We start from the raw sequence: 25416 nt of genomic DNA, 5'->3' as shown, positions 1-25416 counted from the left end.
GGATTCTAGCACTTTCTATACTAATCAATTAGAAATCTATGCCGGTACACAACCACCAGGTCCATATTCTATCAGTTCTGCAGCCTACGATGTGGCTTTGCAAACCAATCTCCAATTCCAACGGGAATGTCACAATGGACAATTGGTTTACATTAATTGAAGTCGCACAAAACTTACTGACAAATCATAGTCTATCAATTGTAGACACCCTACGGAAAAACAAAAGGCATATCCCAACCGAATTTGTATTGAACAATAGACCGCTAAAATCAAGTATGTTTGGATTTACCAAAGATATGACGATATTGTCCTATATACCAAAACCAAAAAAAACATGTTGTTCTTTTGTCAACCCTATACCATGATGACCAAATCGATCCAACAACGGGTGATGAAAGTAAACCTGAAGTATTAACATTCTATAACTCTACGAAAGGTGGTGTGGACACGGTTGATCAACTTCGAGGTTCCTATACTGTCGCAAGAAATACAAAACGTTGGCCCATGGTCATCTTTTATGGATTGCTTGATGTTGCTGCAATAAATGCATTTGTGATATAGAGAACTAACAAACTGGATCTAAAAACAAGCAAAAGAAGAAAATTTCGTTTAAAAGAACTAGCTCTTTAGTTAGTAATGGACAATATAAAAGAAAGAGCTCAATCTCCTCATTTGGCACGAGATATAAGAGAGTTTACTGCTAAACTCAGTGGTGTTGTACCAGTACAAGCACCTGCGGAATTGTAAAATAAAAGGGGGCGTTGTGCTTTTTGCAGAGATCGTAAAACTCGATACATGGGTCACTATTGTAAAAAATTTATTTGCTTGGAACATACCGTACCTGTTTGTCGCATATGCTTTGATAAAATGACTAAATAAGTTATATACAAGGTGTTTTTTAAACATCAGCCATATTGTAGTACGTAATTTCTTTTATATTTTTAGTTTTAGTATTATAATAGAAGTTCATTTTCTTTTAATGTATGTAAGTTGTCTTTAGTAGTAGTTCTAATATATGCAACGCAAACCTGTTGTTACAAAATTAAACATAAAAAATTCTTGGTTTAATTTTTGGGCTTCTCAGACCCAACCCGTTCTTACGTGTATCAAAGTATCACCCGTGTACCGAAGGGTTAATAAAAATACTACAGTAACATAACGCTATCAAAAGGGGGTAACATAATTACAGATTCAGTACAAATAGCCAATATTTTCACTAGATTTTAAAAAAATGCCCCGTTAGAAGAAATTGTGACCATCCCAAAAAAAGCTGATAGTACATTATATTTGTAACAACACTGTTTTGTAGGACCAACTTCTTTATCCGTACACTACATTAGAATTAAACGAATTATGATATCAAAACCTAAAAAACGAAAAATCTCAAGGCTTTGATAAAATGAGTTTTTACTAAAAAAGGATATTTCGTTTATAATATCGCCATTAACATATTTAGTTAATTTATCATTCTCAAATAGAAACTTTCCAGATTATATAAAAACTGGAAAGGTGCTACTAATTCATAAAAAAGGTGTCCCTAAAGAAGTGAATAATTACAGTCGAATAATAATTTCTTTGGTATTTTCAAAAATCTTTGAATACAGCTATTTACAAAGACTTAATCCATTTTTACAGATAAATAATGTGATTGTTGGTAACCAACATGGTTTCCAGTCTAAAAAATCTACCCATACAGCGATTCATTCCTTTTATGATACTTTCACAAGTTTAATAGATGCAGAAGAGAGTCCTGTTGGGATATTTTGTGATCCCAGCAAGGCCTTCGACTGTGTTAATCACGAAATTTTAATTTATAAATTAAAAAATATGGATATTTAAGGACGTGCATAAAGCTGGTTAAAATCTTATTTAACAGCACGTCGACAATATGTCAGTTTTACCGAGAAACGCAAAAAATTAAATGCGAGTCGTAAATGTAACTGTCTCGATATTAATATAGGTATACCACAAGTCTTAATTTTTAGGACCCATTTTATTTCTTATTTACGTCAACGATGTTGTCTCGGTTAACTCAGATGAATATTTTACAATATTTGCAAATGACATAAATGCCATAATTAACGGATCTGATACCTCTTTGGAGTCCAAATGTAATCGTTTACTGTTGGACCTTTATACCTGGTTCTGTAATAAACCTATTATTGAATAGCCAAAAACTCTTATGCAGATTTATAATACGCAACGATGTGTTAACTCAACTAATTTGAATATAAATAGTAATGACATAGAAAACATTTCATCAGTATAGTTCCTAGTTGCCACTTTTATGCAGAGGTGTTCCAGGAGTTCTCAACAAGTCCTCACGTACAATTTTATGTAATTTACAAATATCGTTTGCTAATAATTTTACATAATACTATACATTTGTTTCTAATAGTAATTTATCAACTTTTATCTTTTATTAGTAGCAGTAGTATAATAAAATGTGCATTAAATAAACATTTGTTTCAAAGTTTAAAATAATTCCGGTAATTTCTACTAACTGCCAAATTTAAAATGTTATTTATGTCCCTGCGGTGCTAATTACTGCCTTAATGTGTAAGGAATTTGTAATTTTGGTTGATATCAACTGCAAATACTTTCTTCTAAGTTATTCAGTAATTAAGAAGCAATTAGAGTAATTCTTGTACATAATATGTTTAAAAGCTTGATACATCCAGGGCCTTAATTACTTTATTTGTTCTTCGGAGCGCATAAACATATTCGAGTTATTTGTACCATGTATTTACCAGCAGTATTTACTGCTGTTGGCTATTGTTATACACTTTTAGAGAAGCAGATACTAATGAATATTATTAATTATCATCTTAATCAGGATAACGATTCTGTATCAAGTGAAATTAGGAAAGTGTCAGAAATGAGTGGTGTTTGCGAAAAGACTCTGTTTCGCATACGACAGGAATATTTATCATCTGCTGGATTACAATCTCCAAAGAGCAGGCCCAAGAAGCGAAAGGTTGGTAATTCCCGTGACAACAAGTACGATGAAGGTGTCAGGGGCCAAATTCATAGAATAGTTCATCAATTTTTTCGTGACAACATACCACCAACAATAAACACTATATTAGCTGTTGTAAATGTCGAAGAAACTTTGCTCAACTTTTCACGGGCCACGCTACATCGCTTGCTGAGTGATATGGATTTTGTATTTATAAAACGTGGCAGAAATTCAATTTTGATTGAAAAACCAGAAATCATCTCGTGGCGTCATCGTCATTTACGCGCAATTCGTAAATACCGTGCAGAAGGATACAACATAGTGTATTTGGATGAATCATGGGTAAATATCGGGCACAGTGTGAAAAAAGAATGGGTTGATAAAACAATTACATCTCATCGCGATGCCTTTGTTCGTAGTCTGACAACAGGATTAAAAGCTCCAATAGCTCGTGGTGCACGGTTCGTCTTATTGCACGCAGGATCTACCAGTGAATTTGTTGATGGAGCAGAACTCACGTTTTTGGCAAAGAAAAATACTCATGACTACTACCACGAAATGGATGGACCGACCTTCGAAGATTGGTACGAAAATAACTTAATGCTTAATTTGCCAGAAAAGACTATTGTGGTAATAAACAATGCCTCCTATCACAGCAGAAAGTCAGAACCCTGCACAGACTAGTCACTTTGTGACAATATATAGATATAAAGATACCTTACGTATCCCAATATCTTTCAGGTCTCCTAGCATAATGGGACAAAGACTTTTTAATCAACAACCAATGCATATAAAATTCTGTAAGAGCATGACAAGCTTTAAACTGAGTTTAAAGAAATTTTTGACTGCAGACATTTTCTATTAAATTGAAGAATTTCTTCAATTTTAAATGTTACTCATTTTGTTATTAGTTTGTTTAGTGTGTTTGTTTGATTTAATTAACTGACCAATTCTACACAAACTATGTTTTTCTAAAAGGAAATAAAGTATTTGTTTATTTAAACAAATAAAGTGTAACGCTGTAAACGTCACATCTTTATTAATTTATGTTTAAATAAATATTTTATTTTAATTTCTTTATTAATTCCTTAACCTTCAGTTTCTTTTTTACTATGTTTTCTTCAAAAAATAGTTGGCGCCCTCTTTCTTTCTGTCCGGTAGAATAAATATTCGCCTTCTCTCTTTCTGTCCGATAGACTAAGTATTCTGTTCTATGTTGACAGAAGAGTTAATTCCATCATAGGCAGACGTTCGATGCCTTTTGTGCTATACTTCATTGTAGTCACGCCCCACTAATTTCAGTCAATCAGCTTTCAAACGTAGTGGGATATATTTTTTTGTCTGTAGTTGAAATTTATAAATGAAAGAAATATGGAATAAGGTTCATTTTATGGTCTGCAGAAATCTCTTGGGGTGAGTACTTTCATTGTAACCTATATTTTATAATTCTGACAGTATTTTCAATATTCATAACCTCTTGCAAACCACGTTTTCAATTTTATGCATGTAGAAATCTTACAAAACAACTAATTTTAATAATAATTCTATTTAACTTTATCCTTGCCGTCTGCTATTTGTTTGATTGTGATTTTGTAAAATAATTGGCAAGGAGGTTAACCCCCTGCGACGTCTTTCTAATACAGGCCGTGTTATATTCTAGTTTCTGGAATATTTTCTGGGATATTTTATGGAATATTTTATGGGATAATTTATTAAATTAAATGATGGATTAACCACATATCCAACCAACTAAGGCTGCAGCTGTCTTTAAGATCATTTAACCACCATCAGGAGCCATCAACAACTTAACTTGTCAATCACATGAAGCCATAAGTATCAGGTTTAATTTTGTTTGTTGTAAAGCTTTAGGCAGGGTTTGTTTGTGCAAACTAAATATTATTTTGTTTTATACTGAATAAATATGATTAGTTAATTCATTGTTCTATTTGTTACCAATTGAATTTTCATTGTTTAATTCATAGTTTCAGACAAGACGAATTCACACTTGAGAGACTAAGCTAGGCGAAGCATAGACGATAAGCTCCCATAGTTGATTAAGGTATTATTTTATAATAGTATTACAATTCTCTTTGATAGTCTTATCGTTACACATTGGCGCCCAACGTTACTTGTCTTATTCGAAGATTTGTGCTCTGAATTTTTAGTTTGGTAGCAAATTAACAAGCATTAATAAATACTATTTTCATATGTTTCAATATATTCAGTTTTTGTAGTGTAAATCTTTGTATTTTTTACTACTTTTTATATACAAATATTAATTTTCACATGTTAGGTTAAAAAGTATTACCATTTTCATATATTTAAGCATATTTTATTTATATTTAATACTCAGATATTTTTACATATTTTTTTTATGATGGTACTTTTATATTGATTTAAATGGTCCGTTTTTTTAACATTTAAACATCTGAATACGGATGAATTATCATACGAAATTTTTATTAAAGATGTCTCTGTCCCAAGTACAGTAGAGGAAAAACGAAAGATTCTTAATCGATTTCTTTCTTGGGAAGCCAGTAACCGTAGTTTTTCAGATATTTTGGTCAATTTATCTTTTGATGTTGATTACCAGCAAGCTTTAGCTTCCTATTCTGATCTGTTTGGTCTTATATCTGATTATTCAAGTACAAAATCTGATATTAAATTTAAAGCTTTTAGTTCTCGTTTAACTCATTTGTCTGGTAGAATCTCTCTAAAATCTCCTAGCCATGGATGTTGGGCCAATGTTATTGACGAGGGCAAAGATACATTCCATGTTGCGTAATAAATGCTGATAAACCGACAATAATACTGAAAAGAAGATAAGAAAAAAAATTGGAATAGGAGAGACCAGAATAACATTGGTATTACATAAGAGAAAAAGCTAACGTATGATATTTTTCATGCAGCCAATATCGAATGACCAAAACATTTAGTTTACAATAAAATATCGATAAATTTCGTAAATGAAAAATAAATAATTTTACATAAACTTCTAAAAAATAATTTTAAATATTCAATGATTCAACAAAAATAAGATATCATAGCAAAAATATTCAAGTACATTATTTATATTTTACGTGATATTAGATAAATGTCAAGTGCTTCTAAAAAAGTATATATAAAATTTTTTCCCATATTTTTTATATCAAAATTGGACAACAAAATGACAAAACTGACTTTATTTTTTTTGGCTGTAGTAGCAGCTGTATTCTTATCAACAACTGATGTCAGCGCCGAGGTAGTAGAAGGTAATAAATTGAGTAAATATATCCTACATAATTACTAATATATATTTTTTTTAACATATTTCTTTAATTCTTTGTTGGCTTTCTATATTGGTGATTATGAAGTTAATTAAACTTTACTAATAAACACGCAAAAAACCCTTGGCGCAATTAGATTTTTGTTTATTTTTATTGTTGCACAATCTTTTTTTAAATTCATTAATAACATTTGTTTATTATTGATTTATCTCTTCTAGATTCTTATGGTACCATATTATTATATACTAGAAGCTAGACGCTTTTGATTACTATTGGGTATGACACATTAAAAAGAAGTTTTTTTTAGCTGTTTCCGTTTTTATTTTTTTTAAATACCTACACATGGTTTATACTTTTATATCCGAAAATTATTTCAATATAGTTGTTGATCTCCTTTTGTTTAACATTAGTTAATTATCTTTATTAAATCAAGATGTTTCTGGTACATCTTTATGTACATACTTCTTAAGTTAGATCCAATGGAATATATAAATACTCTCATTCTTAATTTCATAGGAGTCGTTGGTTTTAACTCTTATAAGAAAATTTTTAACTGCTCCAACCAATTCTTCTATTTCGTTTTTTAGAGGAGGTAACTTGATCTGTGCATCGAAATAAAGAATTTGGATAAGATTGCATTTCCTTTTCATATTTTTTAAATAGTTTCATCATCATCAATATGCAACCTCTTCTGTCCACTGCTGGACATAGGTCTCTCCCATTTTTCGCTACTCTTCGTGGTTCCTGTGCGTCTTGTTGCCATTTCTTGGATATTCGTTGAATGTTGTCCATCCAGCGTATTGGTGGTCGTCCTCTGCTGCGTTTGTCTTCTCTTGGACGCCAGTCAATTAGTTTTCTAGTCCATCTTGAGTCTTTTAGTCTTGCTATGTTACCTGCCCAATTCTATTTCATCTTGACTATACGTTTGATGACATCAGTGATACCTGTTATTTTCCTTAGATTTTAGATCCTTATTTTGTCTTTTTTTTGTCACGCCGAGAATTGATCTTTCCATGATCTTTTTGTGCTACTCGCATTTTTAGTGCTGTTGTTTTTGTGAGAGTAAGAGTTTCTGCTCCGTATGTCATAATAGGAAGAACGCATTGGTCAAATGTCTTCCGTTTAATAGCTATCGGGATGTTGTTCTTAAAGATGTCTCTTAGTGAACCATACACCGCCCAAGCAAGTGTTGAAATTCACAGATCTGATTATCTTTGCTTATTCTGATTTCATGACAGAGATGCCACTTGATTTTGGATGGTTAGGTATTCGCTGGGAACCAAATTTGTCATAGATTTGGTCTTACTGATGTTCATTTTTAGACCTATTGTTGAAGATACGTTTTCTAATTCTTGTAGTATTTGTTGTACTTCACGCAGGTCTTCTGTAATAAGTACTATATCGTCGGCAAAACGCAGATGATTGAGCATTTCCCCGTCTATTTTTAATCCTCTATTTTCCCCCTTTAGCATTTTAAAGCTGTATTCGAGGACCGTTATAAATAATTTAGGTGAGAGAGTGTCGCTTTGTCTCACACCTCGCTTTATATGAATTTCTCTGGTGGTATCATGTAGTTTTACATGCATTGTGGCGTTTTGGTACAATGTTTGTAATAACTTTGTAAACCAGTCTATTCTACTATTGTTCAGAGCAGTTATAATGCTGTCTAATTCTACGGTATCGAAGGCTTTGTGAAAGTCTACGAAGATAAGTACCAGTGGTCTGTTATATTCTATCGATTTTTCTATTAAGGTTTTTACTGTTTGGTTAGTCCAGCTTGTTCTCGGGGTTGGTAGAAATCCAACTTTTTTTCTAGTCTTGTCGTAATTATTCGAGTAAACATTTTATAGATGTGGTTCAACAAGCTGATTGGTCTATAGTTTTCTAGGTGCGCCCTGTCTCCTTTCTTGTGTAGTAAAATTGTTACTGCATTGTTCCATGTTTCCGGTACGCAACTATCTGTTAAAAAAAGGTTAAACAAAATTTTTATTTGGTTGAGTAGGGCTCGTCCGCCCATCTTTATAGCTTCTATTAAGACTCCATCTTTTCCTGATGCTCTGTTGTTTTTCATTTTTTTCATTGCGTCTTGAATTTAGCTAAGTGTGATCTCTGGTATGCGCTTTGAGTCCTGGTTGACGATTTTGCGTAAAGCGGTAGCTTCCAAATTCGTTTGGTCTTCTCTTTGACTGGTGTATAGTTCTTCATAGAAGTCTTCAACTATGTATAATAGTTCTTATCTATTTGATATGGGTACTCCTTGTTTGTTCTTTAGTTTATGTATTTCACATTTTACATTGTTTAGCCGTCTTCTCAGGACTTTCAGACTTTTATTCTCTTCTATAGTTTGGTGGATCTTTTCATTATTAAATTTTCTTAAATCTTTCCTTATAAGCTTTTGATACTTTGTTATTTATTGAAGTTATACTTCTATACGTGCGCTCCACGTTGAAAATTTGTATGGGAGTGAATCTGTGAAATCATTACATATGTAAGATAATGAGTAAGAGAGAAACAGCAGATATATTTTCTCTCTCTTCCTCTCTCGAATATAAAAATGTTCCTTTTGTATATATAATTTAATATTATATATATTATATAAAGATATATATATACATATAATAATATACATATAATAAAATATTTATTAATATTATTATTTATGTGATATGTTTTGTATTATTTATTAAATGTTCATAATTATATTAGACTTTTGTATTTCAAAATAATAATCTCAATAAATCACTGTATGATCCAGAACTGTCAATTTTGAAATATCTTTGTGTCATGTCTTCGGTAGTATAGTAGTCAGTATCCCCGCCTGTCACGCGGGAAACCAGGGTTCGATTCCCAGTCGGAGAGGACTTTTTTTATTAATACTATTACATTGTTGTCATTTTTAAATACGTATGGATATTGCATTTTAATTTATATTGTATTATTATATGGAATTATGTTGCACTGTATTGTAGTGTATTTTTTTATGTATATTATTGTCATTTTTAAATACTTATGAATATTGCAGTTTAATTTGTATTGGATTATTAAATTAATAACAAAATAAACAACGAATTTTACTGCAGAGTATGTGTAAAAAAAATTTTGCATTCAACTCCTTTCATTTTCATCAAAATATTGATTCAATCCTTCATTGTTAGTAAGTTGTTATTAATTCTGTTTCTCTTTCTGCTATGTCTTACCTATAGAATTACATATGTAATGATTGTGCAGATTGACTCCCAAATAAATTTGTAACGGCGAATGCGTGTATAGAAGTGTAACTTCCACCGGCACACACCCGTTTTTTTTTCGTAGTTTTTCTTTGTCAATACTCTCGTTTTGTCTTAAATTCTAAGCTTCAGGGTATCATAAATTTCTCCAAGCTTTATATGTAAAAGATACTAGCTTTCCTTAGTTTAATGTCATCAATTTATTTTTCATTATTTTTAATACTTTAACGTTCGTAACGTAATTCATTCATAATATGTAGATTCCTTGTATGTGTCAACTTCTAAAAGGAATTTTGTCCTATTTTTTAGTCCATAGTGCTAAATATGTCCTGACATTTAGTCAACAGTATTTTTGGTAGTAGTGTCAAATTTCTGCTACAAAAAAGCTTTTTCACTTTTATAAAATTGTTGTTATATTCTCTTATTAATGCTGCCATGTGTTGTAAAATGTTTAAATTATATTCTTGTAATTATTTTTGTTTTTATTATTAATTAAATAAATATTAAATAATGAAATAATATATTGTAGCACCAGCTCATTTCAAAAAGTTTCCACTTGGAGAAAGTCTTGGAGCAGACTGTGACTGCGATGAATGTGGAAAAACATGTATTCCTAAAAATCCATCCATTATAGGCGGAATTTGTATCGAAAATGTTTGTTGGTGTGTATGGGACTAGTTTTTTAGATAATAAATATTTTTGTTAAATATATCAACTTATTTTATTTTTTTTTATTTATATACAAATTATGTTGATTAATGTTAAAAATGGTAAATAGTTATACATGGTAAAATTTTTATTAAGAATTCTTCACCTCTATGATGCAATAAGGGAATAATTCTATCCTTGAGAAAACATTGGAATTTAACATTGAAACCCATCGTCGACTTCAAAGTCGCATACGACAGTGTCAAAAGTACAGTAGGGTAGACCGGGGTCGAAAGTTAAATTTTTTAATTCAAACACTAATTTCTTGAAAACTATAACAGATATAAACAAATTTTCTCGTTCAAGCCTTAATTGCATGTTTAAACAGTATTAAAATAGGTTATTAAGGTTTTTAAATTATTATAGTTTTTAATTATTTGTGAAAAATTGTCGTAGCGGCAAATGTTACAACTGCCCCCAAACTCGGGGCGGTTGTAAAATCACGTGGGGTCGATAGTAACAGTGATCAAAAGCTTAAACAAATGATGTTTATTGAATGTAAGTACCAAAGTTATGCAAAAGTACAAAAGAAGTTATATTCTTACGTAAAATAAAAACAAAAACTTATGCTAAACCAGGAGGAACAGTGAACTTAACCTAAAGAATTTTATGCTATACGTAGAGGAACAGTGAACTTAACCTAACAAATTATGGATCAATCTGATTCGCAATTATGGCAAACGTATAATCCTTCTTGATATGTGCATTCTTCATGTGACCAACGTTTACGTTCAATGCATTGAACCTAACCTTCCCCTGGCTTACTTGAACCTTATGGTTCACAGCATACAAGGCGAAAACACTCTTCATCTTCTTCATCACTCTCTTGTTGTTGTTTTTTTAAATTATTTCTTTTTTTTAAGATTTTTTGGTTTTAGTTTAGGCTCAGAAAAATTTTTCTTAACGCTTTTTTTCTTCTTCTCTTCATATTCTTCCCTAATTTCTTCCTTTTCAGGGATATTTGTGTATATGGCCGATTTTCTTTTCTTTTTTCCTTTATTTCCTTCTTTTCTAGGCAGGGCTTTGGGGAAAGGTCTGGCTGCTTCCGGTGTAAACTCCTCAGCTGAAGAAACACGTGAAGTTGACGCTGTATGAATATTATTTAGTTCATTGTTGGTTTCATCTGTGACAGAAAAAGATGTCGCTGGTGCGGGTTCTTTATTTTGTTGATTTCTCTGGTTATCTGGTGTAGGTTGGTCGTCTCTTTTTCCTGATTCTGTCGTGTTAATTTCAACATCGTTGGTCACTTTATTTGCTGGTGGAGGCCGATCTGTGACATAAGACGGTGCATAATCTAAATGTGTAAATATATTCCTATTAAAAGGAAATATTCCCGTGCATCTAAAGCCTGCTTGGATGTTGCTGGATGTCAGTGCCATCGGAAATGCTGTGGATGGAATATTATAAATGGTCATAGTTTTCCCTGGATTGCTTCGCATCCATGAATCGCAGCCCAAACTAATTGCTTTTTTTTAATGGCCCATATACAGAGCGATCCAACGGTTGTAACTTATGAGAGCAGTGAGGCGGGAAGGATAACATAACAATGCCGTTCTCAGAGCAATAGTCCAGTGCCTGAATAGAAATATGAGATGCGTGATTATCTAGTAGTAGCAGGATTTTGTGATCGGTAGTTGGTGGCGTATATTTTCGAAAGTGTTGTAAGAATTTAATAAATTCACTTTCTTGCATCCAACCGCTTGCGTTTCCCGCGCCTCGGAAATATAAACATCGGAGGAACAAAATTGCCAACTTCATGTACGTCCCTGCATGCAAGTCTCATCGATATTGTATATGTCTTTAGGTTTGAATTTATATTTGTCCATAACTTTCTGAAAATTATCAAAAAAACAGGAAACATTATTCTCGTTAAAACTAGTGGCACGAGCTAAACTTGTTGGTTGTGCGCACCTTAACGAGAGTTGGGGTTGTCGCTTCATAAATCTGCTGAACCAATCGTCTGTAGCCATCTGGTTTTGCTCCTATTGTGGTGGCATTGCTAACTTATATTTATTGGCTAATTCATTTTCAAACTTTCTGATTTCTTTCGGACAAAAACCGTAATATATGTTTGCCGCTCTTACAATATAATTTGCCATAATTTTTTTTTGGTCTTCGGTAAAAACTTTGTTCCAAGCTCTATAACCCATGGAAACAGAATTATTTAAACCCTCGCCTGGTGCTTCCTTTTTAATTTTAAATCGTCTTAAAGGAACATGACACAAATCGTACTTCTTTGCCGCTGCACGAATGGATATACCATTTTTTATTTCGGCGTATGCAGCTTCATAAGTTGCATTATCTTTGGAACCTCTATCACTTCTTCTAATTTTTGTACGAGGCATTCTGGAAATAAAAAAAATAATATATTAAGAAACCAGAATGCTTAAAATCGTTAGCGGGGTCAGTTGTAACGTTACAATCGTTACTTTTTAATTTTTGACAATGAACAACGGTAAATGTAGACAGTTACTTGTGTTTATATTATCTTCAAATATCTAAACTAACTTTGCCATTTTAATTTTTAATGTATATATTACCTAGACACTAATTTTATTTTGTTATTTATTTATTTCAAAAATATTATTATTTAATTTAAACCTGTGCTTACTGAGTCTGCTGTCTAAAAGAGCTACCCGCACAAGTTTTAGAAAGAAATTGTCGTGTTGCAGGTGCACAGGTGAAGCAAGCCACGCGGTGTTGTATAAAAAACAAAGTTTAGCTCAGGCGCGTACTGTTATAAATACAGCTATAACATCGTTCCTAGTGCTGTAAGATATAGTTACTTTTAGGTACTCGTAACTATTCGTTACTTTTTCAAAAGTAATCGTTACTTCGGATCCGTTACTCGAGTACTCGTTTTTAAGTTTGTGTTTTGGTTGTCTAATGTCAACGATTACTTTTTCGTTTGTTAGGTACAATATAAAATACGATGAGGGTTCCTGTTACAATTTGTACTTATTGTTATCTCAAAATAAAGATATAATAATAGGTTCTATTTTTTTATTAATATTAATAAAGTAAAAACAAATTTGTAAAAGTAACACAATAATAACAAATATTACACAAAAAATAAAATTAATGAACATTTTAAATCATTTATATGATAAACTATGTACATGTTTTACAATATTGATTTATTACAATGTAAAAAAAGGACTTTTTGAACATTTTTGCCTTTAAGACTACTACGTTTTTTACAGACCACTTCACCTGCTTTTGAAAAAATTCTTTCTGAAGGTACAGAGGTAGCCACAATTGCCAAATATTTTTTGCTAATATAGATAATCTTGGATAAAGTAGTTCTCTGCTTTTCCAATATTCTAAAGGATTTTCTTTTCTACCGAGTGATGTATCCTCACTATACATTCTCAATTCAATCAAGGCTTGAGAAACTGGAGTCTGTAATAAATTAGGTTGCGAATGTTTATCAAATTCTTGCCAAATATGATCATCCTCATTGTCATTATGAAACGAATAGGAACGATTTCGTAATAAAATTTTAGGACAGTATTTCTATGATACTAATTAATGTTTTTATGTAAAAAAACAAAAATCGATTTTTTGAAAATTTAACTTTGTTTTTTGCAAAATGACATGTAACATAATCACTTAAAATTGTGGTAGTGATTCAGTTATTAAAGAGTGCTAAATTTCAAAGAGATCAACCAAATATTTCATGTTATTCAATTTGTTTATCACGGAAAGAGATTATCTAAACAACTGTACTTGCCCAACCAGTCACTCTAGAGGTATTTTATAAATCGCAATCGATTTTTTACTTAATTTTTACCGTATATTTAAAACAGGTCAAAATGTTATAAAATTTGTTATTAAAAAGGGTTTAAAAAGGGACTGAATTTTAGCTTATAAACATTTATAATAACTTTGTATTTTTTTATGTCACGTGCTTGTAAGTATGCTTAGTGGAAAGCTAGTTAAAAAAACAGACAAAAAAATAATAAGCTTACATAAAGCTTACATTAATAATAAATAATAAGCTTAATTTCACTTTATTTGCCATATATATGTTTATAAGCTAAGAAGTCTGTCAGTCGATCCGTTTTAAATTTAGCACACTTTAATAACTCATTAACTTTTGCAATTTCAAGTAGTTATTTTACATGGCATTATGCAAAAAATAAAGTTATTAACAATAATAAATTACTACAAAAATAAGAAATTTTTGCGAACATCTCGGTCAATTTTATTATATATTTTAATTTAAAAACTCTTAAAGAAGTTTTATAATTACAACGCAAATATCTTTATTGCTGTTTTTATTATTGTTATATTATTAGTTAGTAGTAAATTGGCATAATATTAAAACAAGAAAAGGAAAAAAAATAAGAATAAAAAGACGAAGAACAGTAAATTAGTAAGATTAAGATTAACACCCAATGTCAGTTTAAAAATGTTTTGTACTTTCTGAGAGACGTGTAAACGAATATGGGTCACACTCTATTATTAAAAAGTCCACCGTAAAAGCGTTAATCCCGTAACTAAACGCTACTTTATGCTAACTAGTACATAATAAATTACAAAAATCACTGTTATACATAAGTATTTCCTAGTCCTGTCAAAAAGAGATAGGTTCATTTATTCTTAAAAGACATAAAGTTACAAAACATAACCAAAAAAAGATAAAATGCATGTTTTCATTTTTTTAATAAATTAAACATTTTGCCGACCTATAAATAAATAGATAGCAAAATACGAGCTGCCTAAAAATACTTTTGTGTCGAGTAGTACTTGAATTTGTTATCAACTGCTTATTAAAACCACTAATTTTATTTTAAAAGCTGGTTATCGAGTGATTTCATTCTGTGCAGTTATCGCGTGATTTGATTCTGTGCAGATATGTAAAAGTTCTTTTACCAACCTTCTTCAATGAAAACCCATTTTTGGTTTGCCAAACAGTATATTCAGCTTAAAAAATTATTGTGGCTGTTACCCGAAGAATAGTACGTTTTTAATTAACTAGGAACAAAGAGGTTTAAATATTGAAGGACGATACCTTAATCATCTTTGCTTTGCTGACGATACTGTCATCATTAGTAGCGAACTCAACCAGTTATAAGAAACGTTTTCAGAATTAACAAATGTTACGGAAGGAATAGGCTTGAAAATGAATCTAACAAAGACCAAGATTCTTACTTTAAAGGAAATACAAGTAACTGTGGGCAAGGTAGTAATAGAAATAATCTTCTTCTTTTTCTTTTTATGTAGACATTACTCGTCTGTTTTCCACGTGCCTCTAATAAGTTGTTCCATCGTTTTCGTGGTCTTGCTACTGATCGTCTTCCTATTGAGGAACCGTCTCTTGCCTTCCTTACTACTTTATTTGTTGTCATTTAGCTTATATGATCGTTTCATTCTACTCTTCAATTTCTTATCCAGTCCTTGATGTTCTTCACCTTTCATCTACATCGTATATCTGTACTTCTAGCACTGTCCTATAGTGTTTTATCATCAATTCAATTTTTCAGTGTTTCCAAGTGTTTTCATCTCTTCTGTTTCTAACATACTTTTTGTCCTCTCTGTGTCAAGTCGTGTTTCTGCCGCGTATGTCATTATTGGTCTGGCGATTGTTTTGTAAATTCTGCCTGTCATTTCTTTCTTCATATTTTTATTTCTATATATTGTTACATTCAAACAACCTGCGGCTCTGTTTGCTCTATTCACCTGATCTCCCACTTTTGTTTCGAGCTTTCCGTAGCTTGATAATGTGGCCTAGATATTTAAAAATCCCTTGTGCCATTATCTGATCTTCTAGCTCTAATTTACATCTTAGTAAATTTGCTGCTATAACCATGTACTTTATCTTTTTTGGAAAAATTAACATCTTAAATTTTCTGGCGGTTATACGTACTAAATTGGTGCAGCATACGTTGTAAATCACCTTTACTTTTAGTTGTCTTTTTTAGTTCTGACTTTTTTTATTATTCTATCCATAATCAGGTTGAACAATAGAGAACTAAGGAAATCTTTATGTCTTATCCAATTGCCAGCTTTAATGAGGTCAGTTAGTTTTTTTTTCTATTTTTACTTTTATTGTGTTGTTTGGGTATATATTTTTGATTGTTTTGATTATTCCTAAAGGTACCTCTCTTACGTACAATGCCTTCTTAAGGTCCACGAAACATAGATATACTGGTTTTTTGTATTTTAATGATTTCTCTTGCACTTGTCTTATTATAAATATAGCGTCGGTGCATGATCTTCCCGACCTAAACCCTTGTTGGTTTTCTGTAAATGTAATCATTTCCTTCATTTTATTTGTTATTACTTTGGTTGTTAATTTTAGTGTTGTGTTTTATAAATTAATTTCTCTAAAATTTTCTGGTTCCAATTTGTCTCCCTTTTTGAATAGGATGCGTGATCTCCTCTTGAGGAATGTCATATTTCATAGTCATGTCAATGTCATAGTCTGTCCATATTTCCTTCTGAATGTGTTTCGTTTTTATTAGTTCGTTCATCTCTTTTCTTTGTCCTGTTCATTCTCCCTATTTCTTTTCGTGTTCCGTAAAAGTCGTGTTTTATATATTTTGAAAAGCTCTGCCAGTGCTAGAAAGAGTGAAATAATATATTTACTTGGGTCATCTAATAAACTTGAGCCGAGGAAATCTACACGCGGAAGTAGATCATGAATCCGCATAACATGGATTAACGTTGGCAAACCTAGAATAGTCCTTAGAAAAGAACAATTAGGATTTCTGTAAATATGAAGGCAATAATTTTAATTTTTGCATCTTTCTACTGATAATATACGGTCTGAAAACAATTGCGTTGACTTTAAAAGCCGTTAACAAAATAAGAGCAACACAGCGCGCTGTGAAACGACTTATACTGTGACCAACTTCATAAGATCGCGTTTGAAATAAAGAAATAAATCAAACAACAAAAGTAAAGGATGTAATACAACGCACTGCTGCATTTAAATAGTCTTAGATACAGCATGTTTTCAGATAAGATGATACCAGGTGAATTAAAAGCATCGTACAGTAGATAGCTAGAGTACATAAGAGAAGTGTGGATCGACCTTTAAAAATATGGTTGAATCGAAAGAGAAGGCGCGAAGACAATGGCACCAAGCAGCAAACGACAAATTAAAATGGAAACGCTAAGGTAAGGCCTAAGTCCAGGATTGAACAATCAAAGACTGTTGAAATAATAAGAAGGTACATTTAATAACTTTTACAAGAGGACACAAAAACCATAGGATTGAAACCTTAAAAAATCTTGTAACAATTTATTTTAAGTTGTAATTATGGCATTTCTAACTATAACTTCATTGATTTTGAGAATGCATTTGACAGAGTGCAGCATAATCGGCTTAAAGAAATTTTATTAAATAAAAACATAGACAGTAGAGACATTAGAATCATATGTAACCTCTATTGGAACCAAACAGCAAAAGTGAAAGTTGAAAATGAACTGACCGAGGATATCCAGATTTGCCGTGGGGTCCGCCAAGGGTGTATTTTATCACCCTCGTTATTCAATTTATACAGTGAAGCCATCTCAGAATTAGCACTTGCCGAGGTCAGTGAGGGCCTTATAATAAACGGTGAGCCACTTAATAACATAAGATATGCTGACGACACCGTCCTTCTGGCAGGAACACTAGAAGAACTGCAACACCTTGCTGAACAACTAAATATATATTGCAACGATTATGGACTAAAAATAAATTTGAAGAAAACCAAGTTCATGGTATTTACAGAAGCACAAAACATCAAAGTTAAGCTAGTACTAGATAATACAGAAATTGAACAAATATCTTCGTACAAATACCTTGGAGCATGGATCACAGAAGATACTGATCAGACAAAAGAAATAAGATGCCGCATTGAAATTGCACGGTCAACTTTTAATAGAATGAGAAAACTTTTTTGTAATCGCGATATCAATATATCGCTCCGAATAAGAATGCTTCGATGTTATATTTTCTCTACCCTTTTGTATGGGGTTGAAGCTTAGACACTTAAAAAATCCAACATTAAAAACCTAGAAGCATTCGAAATGTGGTGTTACCGACGTATTTTGAAAATATCATGGATGGATCGCAAAACAAACGAACAAGTTCTCGAACAACTAGGAAAAGAATGCGAAGTTTTAAATTCCATAAAAATCAGGAAATTGAAATACTTGGGGCACATCATGAGAGGTGAAAAATACGAACTACTAAGGAATATAATGCAGGGAAAAATCAAAGGCAGAAGAAACGTAGGAAGACGTAAAATCTCGTGGCTACGCAATCTCCGTGAATGATTTGGATGCAGTTCAAGTGAACTATTTAGGCGCGTAACCAACAAAATTATAATTGCAAGAATGATTTCCAATCTCCGATAGGAGCGGAACTTGAAGAAGAAGAAGAACTATAAATAAATAGATATTTTGAACTCTAAGTTTTTAAAAAAACCTTTTGTGTACTTCTATTATTTAGTATTTCAAAACAATACCACATTGTATTTTTAACCCCGTCAATATGACAATATATAAGTGATAAAAACTTCCTCCTAAAAAAAACGTCTATAAAAATTTACCAAATAGCTTCTTTCCAAAAGTTCATCAATATTTTCTTCTGGTGATAGCCTGGAGAAATCAAACAGTACATGTAGTTCTATTTACAAATATTTATTACTAAAAGAATACAATTTAAATACACATACATTGATTATTGTAACAAATTCCCGCAATGTAGTAGTCTGGGTTCTTAGCTACGCAATCGGTGCTACACGTGTGACAGTCACAATCAGCTGCAAAGTCGTTGGAAATATCTTGATCCTTCGCAACTACAAAATCGAAATTAAAAAGTTATTCCTATTTTAACAGGATATGACAATACTACTTTACTACTTTTTAATTATTTAACTACTGTTACTCTTACCACTGTTACACAATAAAATTACTAAATATTTTTAAATTCCAATGAAATCAAAAATTGATATCTTCCTTTTCTGTTCGTCCAGCTACAACGATTTTATAATATGAAAATATCATCAGAGTGAAAACAGGAGAATGTACATATAGCTTTGGCAAATTAATGTGAATATTGCCAATTTTTGTACAATTTCAACTAAGCAACACTGCTGCTACAATTCTGACAGATGTTTCTTGACTTCTACTAAAACCCATTGGGCATATATTGTCAATATTAACACAGACTAGGTGCTGCAATACAGTCGCGTTCCCTCAATGCCACAGAGAAAACTGACGCAAAGCAGTCCCTGCATCTCTTTCTAATTTGTCAAGGTCAATTCAATTCAAACCCATCAGTCCCGTCACAGTCCCGGCGCCGAACCGGTCACGTCTGGTCACAGAACTATTTGTTCCTCTATTCGCACACACCCGAAATGCATCAGTCTTCGGCGACCAATCTGTTGAAAAGATGGAAAGTTTCTCAGATAAAGAATTAGCAAATATTATTATTATTTCCTGCCAAATATTATTTTTAAAATTAATGTCCATGTATTTTGCATGCGACAAATCATATAAAACATTATATTTTCTCACACATTCTATTAATTGTTCGTCAATAATTTTATTTTGTTCAGTTGTACCGCCCGTCATGTTCACGGCAAAGCAAAAAAATTCGTCGCTGAGATTATAAAATCGGCCGGGCGATAGACGTATCGAAACGTGACTGCTGGGAAACTGTTCGTCAACTGATGAATGTGAATCCCGGCGGCATATTTCTAATAAAGAATATTTTGTATGATGGATTGTTCGGTTCGGTGCCGGGACTGTGACGAGACGTGACTGATGTGTTTGAATCGACCATTATCAAAAACATGACCTTCTCATTGGTTATTTAGATCACGTGGTCGATAAACCTGGCAAATTAAAAAGAGATTTGGGGACCGCTTTGGGTCAGTTTTCTCTGTCACACTGTGGGAATGGGCTGGTATTGCAACGGTCAGTCTGTCTTGTATCATAATGTCCAAGTTAACCGTTTTGCCGGTTATTGTCGCTATAACATATGTTTTTTGGTCTTTTATATTTAATGTGAGAAAGGAATGAAGATATCGTCCCAATATGAATCGCTTCTTTAAAGAAACAGCAAGCCCAATCCCAGAAAGACAAGCTACGATCTTCAACAATGTTTAGAAATTGGAGTAAAAACTATCGAATCTGAGAGCTGAATTGTACATTGTTTTTTAAAGGAGAAAAAAATGCTGAGAGACTTCAAAAGAAACATCTTTTAACGGTGACAATGATGATCCGACCGATTTGGGCCAAAAATATGATCATTAGGTAGAAAAACACAGGATCAACGTCGTATTTTTAAATGAACAATATTTGTGCGTGGTGTAAACGAAAACTTCACTTCACTTGGGACAAACCGTGGATCATCCAGTCAAAAATATATTTTGTGGCTGTAAATGGAATTTAAAAAGTGTAAAATAAATGAACGGGTTCCATAAGGAGGCCTACTGTGATGGCTGTTATTTAATACTGTTCTTGAAGAGGTAATAAGAAAGCGGAAATTAGTTCATATATATACTTATATAACGAAAACATCAGTGAGTAGTATTTGCTAATGAATTCTTGTAGAATCATCTATGAGTAAACATGAATTCAAGTTTGTAATAAAAAGATTATTAGAAGAAAAAGCAAGAGTTGAAGGAGTTTACATAAATGACGCAAAGACTAAATAAATGGTAGGATAAAGCAAGTTTGAGGGCGTAAACAGATTTGAATATTGGAAACGACCTATTAACTAGTAAAAATGTATCCAAGGATGCGAAAGTGACAATATATTTATTGTAAATGAGTAAACTGTTAAATGAGATATGGATAAAAATGACAAATACAAAGTTGGGTAAGATATACGGAGAACTGTAAGAAGAGATACACGAATAAATGAAATATATGGGGAACATCCAAAGAATATCAAAGACGGTACAACCTACATACTACTACTACTACTTGTCGGTTTATAACGTTCTCCGCCGTTATCCGACTTCCAATCGCCACTTAGACCGGTTGTTCCATAGATCTTCTTCTATGGCCCTCTCTCTCAGTTCTTTATTTATTCCTTCGCTTCAACTTTTTCTCGGTATACCTCGTTTTCTCTTTCCTTCTGGTTGCCACTTTAGTATTTCTTTTGGCATTCGTTGTTCGTCCATTCTTTGTATATGTCCGAACCAGATAAGTTGTTTTGTTGTTAGGTCATCTGTGATTGTTTGTTTGATTCCCATTATTTCTCTAATGCGTTCATTGGTAATCCTTTCTCTTCTAGATCTTCCTGCGGCTCTTCTCCAAAAATCCATTTCCGTCCCTTTCAGCGTTGACAGTGTTCTTTCTTTCAGTGGCCATACCTCACAGCTGTATAAAGTGATACTTTTTACTATAGTCTCATATATTCTCTTTTTATTTTCTTTGCTGATGGATTGGTCCCATAAAATGGTGTTTAACATTGTGATGGCTTTTCTCCCTGACGTATTTCTCTCTCTTATGGCTTTGTCTAATGTTCCATCTTGTGAAATAGTGATACCTAGGTATTTGTAGTCACAGCAGTGCTTTATCGTAGTGTTATCGTCTAATATGAGATCTTTTTGTTCTGCTCCAATGCACAGGTATTCGGTTTTCTTTTTATTTACTTCTAGACCCCATATTCATACTCTTCAATTAATTTTCGTGCCATATAGTTTAAATCGTCATAATCTTGAGCCGTTATTACTTGATCGTCTGCAAAGTTAAGCGTATATACCATAGTATTGGTGAGCGGTATCCCCATTGTCCTGCATTTTTGTTTCCATCTTTTTAAAGCACTTTCGAGGTATATTTTAAATAAAGTGGGAGACAAGCAACATCCTTGCTTTAATCCTTTTGATGTTATAAATCCTGTTGTTATTTGTGTCCCTGCTTTTATCTTTGTTATTGGTTGGTTGTATAGCACTTTGACGGCTTTTATTAATTCTATATTAATATTCGTGCTTTCCATTGATTGCCACAGCTTCTTCAGTGGAACGCTGTCGTATGCTTTCCGTAGGTCGACGAACAACATATGAATCTCTTGATTCCTTGCCATCTTTTTTTCCATTATCTGTACAACCTACATGAAGACTGCAAAACTGAAGAAAAAAGTAAAAAGATAGATTTAAAACCAGATGTTTAGACTCCATTAAGAATACAAATCCCTATTATGGACTATAAAGTGCAAATTGTTGGCAGTTTTATTACTTAATTACTTAGCTTTACGTACATCTTCACAGATAGCCAGACAGCGCTTAAGGAACTTAATTAGGTCAATTTTCATTGTGTGTGTACCCTAATTAAACTAAAATACCAGGTTTAAGGTAGCCTGTACACGAGAGTACGACGGTCATAAAGGAATTGAAAAGCAGATGAAATGGCCAAAGGCTCATCAATTCCATTAGTTGGACCGGAACCCTTCTGCGGCATTGCAAAGGCAGTAACAAGAACGACTACAAGAAATTGGGTAGCTTCACAAATCTCTGGAATGGTGAATCACCGGAACAAAAACAGTCGAAACAGTTCGTTGCAGTACATTCGCCCAAATTTATATTAGACCTAATAAGCAAAGACAGGAAAACAGTCAAAACCAAATTAAGTCTGATAACAGAACATTGGAGCTGAATGTTGATGGGATTGGCGGATGATGACCTATGCAGATTGTGTCACCTAAAAAAGGAACATCAGAGTACATTGTATGTCAGTGTGACAGACTGGCAAATGTGCGGTTCTTTGCATTAGGCAAAGAAAATCCGCAGGCAAAGAGCTACATGAAACGTTCAATATCGAAGTTGTTAAATCTTTTAATAAGGGTCAAGTTAAAAGACCATAATAGATCTGAAAAGGTCACAGTGGAATAGGCTAAAAGCCGCTTCATTCAATTTATTCATCAATCTTTATGTAAAAATAATAATTCTGGCTCCATGAACAAAAATTTTCTTAGAAAAATTAAGACCCACAATTGAATCTACATATTGACTTTACTGGGAAATAGAGCTTAAGAAAGAGAAATTTTTTTTTAAATCAACAGGAATAGATAAAACCGTTTTATTAATAACCATAAAAAAATACAAAAAAAATTGTAGACATAAAAAATAACAGTCGTTAAAAAATATCAGATACATATAATTAAACAGAAATAATAATTTATTTAAAATATATCGTGTGCCATAAATAATTACCTTCAATAACACTTGAGTTGACTTCTGTGGTAGCTAAAATAGCTACAAAAATAGTTGCCACAAGAATGAGAGTAATTTTTGCCATTTTGATTAATTTTTTTCAATTATATCATTAAAAAATTCGTACCGTTTATATATATCATTCCAAATCACTTCAGCCTAATCTAAAGTACCTAATTATTATACATGATGATGAACTTAGGATAAAGATCACGTGTACATTTTTGTTTCACTGTGTCATCTTAAAACATATGTCGCAAAAAAAACGTGTTATGTTATTAAGCAAAATAAATGTAATCGCGGTACATGAAAATTATGAGATAATGAAACGCGAAACTTGGACGAAAACTAAATGAAGTTAAATGAACACAAATTAAGTGTACTATAAAAAATAACACACACTAGTGAGACTGACAAGTTTCTGACTGAACTGACTGAAAAATTTGCATGCATTGTTTATTCGCATTTCCTGAGTTGCGGGATTTTTATAAACATAAAAAAAGAGATCATCAAAAGCTTCTAAATTCAACCAAAAAAGGCCACTACTAAAATATAAGAAGCACATCTGATCATCCTTCTAAAAATGCTTGGGAAATTAAATCTGATTTTTTAAAATTAAAAAAAAAATTGAAGTAATGTTACGATAGATGGGGCCTGCGTAGCGCAAGCGGTAGGATTCTTGCCTCTCATGCCGGTGGTCCGGAGTTCGAATCCTACCGCTGGCAAGAACTAGACATTTGTCTATAGGCCCCAGGTTGACTAAGCCTGAATAAAATGAGTACCTTGGCACTCAGGCATGAGCACTGGCCATGGCCATGTTACCTTCCTTGTATACCGTAGGCCCTAGATATAGCAGACTACCCTGCTATACCCCCAAAGCCGCGAGCGGTATAAAACGGGAGACTATTATTATTATTTACGATAGATGATGACGCATCGTATGGCTCAGAACTGTAAACATATTTATTACTAATATCCTTTCTCATTCAAGTATTTTCCAGATCATATACCTGCCGGCAGAAATGTCTAGTCCCCTACGGTAAAAGACCTGTTTGGCTCCACGACGATCGGAGAAGTTCTGGAAGGTCAATGCCGCTTCGAGAATAACTGTATTTTATATATATGGGACATTTTATTAAAACAGTTAGTTAGTTTTTGAACATCGCGTCGAGTTTTTAATATGTAACGCACGTAGATAAATTATATAATTCGTAGTGTAAAATAAATAAGCTATATTGTACAAATAAAGACTTTAAATAAACTTGTAAGTGTTATAAGTGTAGAACCTTTAACAATAAATAAAAACAATGAATTAGATTAATAAAAATACTACAGTAATATAACGCTATCAAACGGGGGTAACATAATTACAGATTCAGTACAAATAGCCAATACTTTCACTAGTTTTTAAAAAAATGTCCCGTTAGAAGAAATTGTGACCATCCCAAAAAAAGCTGATAGTACATTATATTTGTAACAACACTGTTTTGTAGGACCAACTTTTTTATCCGTACACTACATTAGAATTAAACGAATTATGATATCAAAACCTAAAAAACAAAAAATCTCAAGGCTTTGATGAAATTCCTGAGTTTTTACTAAAAAATAATATTTCGTTTATAATATCGCCATTAACATATTTAGTTAATTTGTCATTCTCAAATAGAAACTTTCCAGATTATATAAAAACTGGAAAGGTGCAACTAATTCATAAAAAAGGTGACCCTAAACAAGTGAATAATTACCGTTGAATAATAATTTCTTGGGTATTTTCAAAAATCTTTTAATACAGCTATTTACAAAGATTTAATTAATTTTTACAGGTAAATAATGTGATTGTTGGTAACCAACATGATTTCTAGTCTAAAAAATCTACCCATACAGCAATTCATTCCTTTTATGATACTTTCGCAAGTTTAATAGATGCAGGAGAGAGTCCTGTTGGGATATTTTGTGATTCCGGCAAGGCCTTCGACTGTGTTAATCACGAAATTTTAATTTATAAATTAAAAAATATGGGTATTTAAGGACGTGTATAAAACTGGTTAAAATCTTATTTAACTGCACGTCGACAATATGTCAGTTTTACC

The 25416-nt window shown here is 32.3% G+C and overlaps 2 long non-coding RNA genes across 2 annotated transcripts; one reads left to right on the top strand and one right to left on the bottom strand.

The window, feature by feature from the left end:
- Positions 1-6104: 6104 nt before the first annotated feature.
- Positions 6105-10163, top strand: LOC140433531 (uncharacterized). The gene is made up of 2 exons (XR_011950003.1): positions 6105-6210; positions 9982-10163. It is a non-coding gene; the product is annotated as an uncharacterized lncRNA (long non-coding RNA).
- Positions 10164-18781: 8618 nt separating this feature from the next.
- Positions 18782-23437, bottom strand: LOC140433530 (uncharacterized). The gene is made up of 2 exons (XR_011950002.1): positions 23327-23437; positions 18782-18958 (listed from the first exon to the last, which is right to left on the bottom strand). It is a non-coding gene; the product is annotated as an uncharacterized lncRNA (long non-coding RNA).
- Between the last annotated feature and the right edge of the window lie 1979 nt (positions 23438-25416).

Source organism: Diabrotica undecimpunctata, chromosome 2 (assembly GCF_040954645.1).
Source record: "Diabrotica undecimpunctata isolate CICGRU chromosome 2, icDiaUnde3, whole genome shotgun sequence".
Classification (NCBI taxonomy): domain Eukaryota; kingdom Metazoa; phylum Arthropoda; class Insecta; order Coleoptera; family Chrysomelidae; genus Diabrotica; species Diabrotica undecimpunctata.
Note: the sequence above shows the minus strand (reverse complement) of the source record. Positions and strands in the feature narration are given on the sequence as shown.